Genomic DNA, 5,614 nt, shown 5'->3' with positions numbered 1-5,614 from the left:
TAACTGATTATATAAAACTTGTATAAGAAGGTTATTCAAGACAAAAACAATAGAGGGAACTTATATGGTATAAGATATTAATTTTGGTGCTTAAAAGCACTTAAATAAAAGATTTATTGAAGGCAAAATCGTTGTTTATGTAAATGTAAACTAGTGGTGTGTCTAAATCACAAAACCGATAACGGATATATATTTCCGGCAAAATCCGCTGAGCCAAAAATAGATAGGCACTGGCTACGGTTACTGAGGGGGGGGGGGGGGGGGGGGGGGTTACCCTTCTCCCTTTTCCCACCCGTCTTCTCCTTTCTCCTAACCCCGTTCGCCTTTCTCCCATTAGAATAAAACATCTCCTTTTGAGATATTTTTTCTTGAAATATTAGAAAAAAATTTAAAAGGAGAGATATTTTATTTTTTCTCCTTTTTCCAACGTTTTCTCCTCTTTCCCAGCCTTCCTCTCCTTTCTCCTACCCCCTTTCTCCCTGTCTCCCTTACCCATGTCCTCCCCCTCGTTACTATAGCAAGGGGGGGATCTACGTCATCACGCAGGGTGTCGGCGATTGAAATTGGACCACCATCTTGTCGCTTCAAGGTAAGAATTTTACTTATTATGCCAGTTGTATGAGGGTTATGATTATACAAAATAGTCCATCAAAGACTATATAAAGTAGGAAAATAAATGAGCCATCGCTCAATATTATTGGTTATCTCAATTTTGCAAACACTTCGATACCAGTTTTAGGAATTAGGTCAAACATGCAGGATATCGGCAAAAATTTTCATAACAACATCTTGATTATCAAGAACCGCCTATTTTATCAACAAATGAACGTGTCCGAATTCTTTATTGTACTCGGGAAAATACTTGTTACTCACAAATATCCGTCATTATGGTCGAAAAACGTCTTATTTTTAAAAAATGGAAAAAGGATGTCGGCAACACATCGAATATCGAAGGATGTCGGGGACACACTAATAAATTATTAAATTAAAATGTAATAGTCCTTTGACTTTATCAACCACTATGAAGATACGATTAAAAAAAAAACAGGATTAGTGTTCCTTGCTTGCTTCAATTTCATGCACTCAATTTCAGGATTCAATTTTTGTAAATATTCGAGAGAAAAAAAGTTTTAGAAGGTGAAAATCTGATTTCGTTTCAGTTAAGCCAGGGTTCCACAGGGGTCATTTATTGGACCAAGTCTTTTTATACTATATATATATGACATTTCATCTGGCCCTGCATCTACCGGGTGTTTAATAAAGGCAAAAGTAGTATACCGCTGTTCGAAATTCATAAATCGAGAAATAAAAACAAATCCGGGTTACAAACTAAAACTGAGGGAAACGCACTAAATATAAGAAGAAAACTACGACACAACAGAAATACAACATTAAAATGTAACAAACACAGAAACGAACTATTATATAACAATGGCAATTTTCCTGACTTGGTACAGGACATTTTTAGAAAAAAATGGTGGATTGAACAATCGTATGCATGGCCCTTTTGGTCCTTTATCGTGACCTTTGCTCAAGTCTACTGGCGGTTTTGTTGAAATTTCTTCAGTAATTGACAATGGGTGAAACTTAATATTTTTGGCAGGCCTTTTTTTTAATGACAAATGAGGATTTGCATGGTTTTGGTTTTTTTTACGGATGGCGGTTTAGTGGGCAATCTGGTCGGCTGGTCAACATCAGGTTGTATTCGCGATCGTTTCCGCCTGCACAAGTTTAAGTTTGATTTGCGTCTTGTCTAGTTTTATCTGAAAAAATAAGAAATTATAGATCTAGTCACATGTTGAATAACATAATGTGTTAAAAATAGTATATGATGTGTCCCCGACATCCTTCGATATTCGATGTGTCGCCGACATCCTTTTTCCATTTTTTAAAAATAAGACGTTTTTCGACCATAATGACGGATATTTGTGAGTAACAAGTATTTTCCCGAGTACAATAAAGAATTCGGACATGTTCATTTGTTGATAAAATAGGAGGTTCTTGATAATCAAGATGTTGTTATGAAAATTTTTGCCGATATCCTGCATGTTTGACCTAATTCCTAAAACTGGTATCGAAGTGTTTGCAAAATTGAGACAACCAATAATATTGAGCGATGGCTCATTTATTTTCCTACTTTATATAGTCTTTGATGGACTATTTTGTATAATCATAACCCTCATATAACTGGCATAATAAGTAAAATTCTTACCTTGAAGCGATAAGATGGTGGTCCAATTTCAATCGCCGACACCCTGCGTGATGACGTAGATTCCCCCCTTGTATAGGATTAAACACATTTTTTCTAGAGATGTGTAAACCGGGGCGATTAACTCACAAACTGAATAAAAGTATTGTTACATTGGAAACTAAATGCCGGAATGCATGGTTGGGTAAGAAAGTGAAGAATGTAACAATAATTATTGAGGCTACGGTTACATTGCGTTATTGTTACATGAAGACAGCAATGTACGATGGGACGAGTAATATGTACTAAATAAAAATAAGTTGACTGAGAAATCTTTTTTATATTTACAATACATACAATTTCTTTAATATTGTATTTACAATGACAGTTTCTACATATCCAGTTAGTGGTTTTTAAAGCATGTTTAAGTCCGACTCATTTTTCATGCACGAAATTACGTCCTCCAAAAATGCCATCACTTAAAGTAAGACGCTAAGAACCATGGCAATAGAGGTCTTTAGAACAGTCAATCATGAAAATCCAGTGTACCTCCATGATCTTATAAATATTAAAAAAAACCCAAAATATTCTTTCAGATACCAAAATTTAGCTGAAATACCTGATGTAAGAACAACAAGGTATGGCTTGAAATCTTCCAGATATTCTGCTGCCAAACTATGGAATGAGTTGCCAAGCCACTTTAGAACTGAAACATCTTTTACCCAATTCAAGAGTCTAATAAACTCGCGGAATGGCAACTCATGCCATTGCAATGCATGTGCTTAGTTTTATTTATTTTATGTTACAGCTTGAAATATAATAGTGCTGCTTTTTGTGAATGTTTGCTTAGCTTTTTATAATTTGTGAATGCTGTGCTTTAGTTTTTATGTTTGCTTTTAGTGTTTATTCTTATGCATGTATAGAATATAGTATTTAAATAGTGCAGCCTAAATGTGCATGAAATGTATGTTCTATGTCTTTTATGTTTTAATATTTGTATTGTGTATGTTTGTTATGTAAATGTATGCATTTGTCGGTTATAAAAGCTCAGAGAGCTTATGTTTATTTGTTATGTAACATGCCGACTATAAATAATGCTTTGAATTGAATTGAATTGGACTGATACATGTATACAGAAGTCACGTGACAGAAGTTCCCAGTATTTTAGTTGGGCGTATTGCATTTCCGCTAATTATTCAAAGTCCCAATACTACGTTTCCGCAAATTTAAAGTATACGTTTCCACAATTTGCATTTATTACTTTTCCGCAAATTTACCTGGTAAATTATAAAGATTTGAATGTACATATGTGATAATTTTTTATTTTTTTTTATTTTTAGAAAACAAATGTTCTGATCTCAGTATAGCTACAATTTTCTAGATATAACTAGTTGACTCGGGTAAGGATGAGTTAAACTTCATTGAGAAATCTTTGGTTTGGCTTACTTGCCAACTGACATGATTAAAGAATGCTTTGTTGAATTAATTGTCGATGCTCCATCTGACGATAAATGCATGAGGTCTACCGATTATATATTGGAATTTCATATGGGTGGCAATTGAGATTTTCACCAAGCATTTGGGCATCACCCCTGACCCCGAGGAAAAGAGAACAACGAATGCCAGAACTGACTTATGAACTAATATCAAGATATGTTTGAACATATGTTTTCATACATTTTAATGATGTTTTTACTTACTTGTTATGATGACCTTTAACTTAATGCATATTTATTTTTTATTATAGCTTTGGTTTCGATCAATAGGTATTCCTTAATTATTTGCAGAAAAGTAATAATTTATTTTTTCCGGAATAGTTACTTTTTTTCCGGAAAAGTAAGATATTTATTTGCGGAAACGTAAACTTTTTTTTCCGGAAACGTCATCTTTTTTTCGCGGAAAAGTAATGCCAATTTGCGGAAACGTAAAACGCCGTTTTAGTTCACAGTTAGCAAACTTTGCTTTTGATGTATCAATTTTTTAGAACTGCGTTTGTATATCTGTATGAAATTTGTGTCTTGACATTGTTTCAGTTTCGTTTTAAAATTTTCACCCTAAACAAAATTGGTAATAATGAAGAGTCTCTTCATCCAATGTTCAAAGTATAATAACAGTAGGTGTGCAGTTAAATACTTAAACTAGTGATATCATTGAACTATATGTTTCGCCTTTGGCACTCCTAATCTGGATTAGTATCTTTAAGAACACCCAAAACCATTTATACTTAAAACTATTTAAACACCATTTGTTGAATAATAATATTTATTATTTATCATTATTACAAGTATTATTTAGTACATATGAAAGAATTAAGCAACACAACTATAGAATATTTAAGTTTAATCAATCTAGAGTACATTACTGTTTTTCATGTAACAGTAACACAATGTAACCGTAGCCTCAATAATTCTTGTTACATTCATAATTAATCGGTTCCTTACCCAACTTTGCATTCCGGCAATTAGTCTGCGATGTAACAATAATGTTTTTATTATTTGTTACATTTCCATGTAACCGTAGCCAGTGCTAAATAGATAAAGATTCTGAAATTTAAGATATATGTATGTTCTCTTATGAACGTTTTGATGGAAATTCTTTTTAAAAATGAAAAAAAAAATGTCACTTATAATAAAAAAAAAATGACTTGAAAGGTTTATCATGTCACATAAAAACAACCCAGCACTAGTACTTGGGGGGGGGGGGGGGGGGGGGCGAGGGGGAGGGAGGGGCTGCCGGCACTTCAATACCGCTGGGGTACTGCTTATTTGGTGTAACTGTAATCAAGGATTTTCTCTCGGTTGGGGGCGGGACACCGGCCTGTATACAATGCAAGGTGATATGACGTGCTGCTGGAATAGGTAACCGTTTCAAGCTATTTAATTATGATACACACTTTTTTATTTCCAAAAAGCGTCTTATTTTTTCAAGGTAGCGTGAAATAAGCAGCCTACAACTGAAAAATCACTTTGATAACAATGGCGGGAAATGTCGATTGTCAGCCAGCAACTTCGGGATTTTTTTTTGCAATGGCGCCGCGAGTTTACTAAAAAATTAAAACTACGTGGGAAATTATCTAACTACAAGGGAAATTCAAAAACGGAAAGTCCTTTGAAAATTAGCAAAATCAAAAGCTCAAACAAATTTAACGAATGGAACAAGCATTTCCTTAAGTAGGAAATGGTGAATTAAACCTGCATGGTTTAATAGCTAGCCAAACCTCTCACTTGTATGACAGTTGTGTAGAAATCCAACATCGTCTGAGCGAAGCAAACAGACGTAATTGGTAAAAACGTCAAAATTTGGGATTCAGCAGTCAACATTGTAATATAATCTTTAGCACTTTACAACAAATAAATGTTTTAACAAAGAAACACAAAATGATATATAGACAATGTTCATATTAAGCAAAAATGAAAGATAAGAACA

This window comes from Mytilus galloprovincialis, chromosome 12, assembly GCF_965363235.1.
Source record: "Mytilus galloprovincialis chromosome 12, xbMytGall1.hap1.1, whole genome shotgun sequence".
Classification (NCBI taxonomy): Eukaryota; Metazoa; Mollusca; class Bivalvia; order Mytilida; family Mytilidae; genus Mytilus; species Mytilus galloprovincialis.
This window is presented reverse-complemented; position numbering follows the sequence as displayed.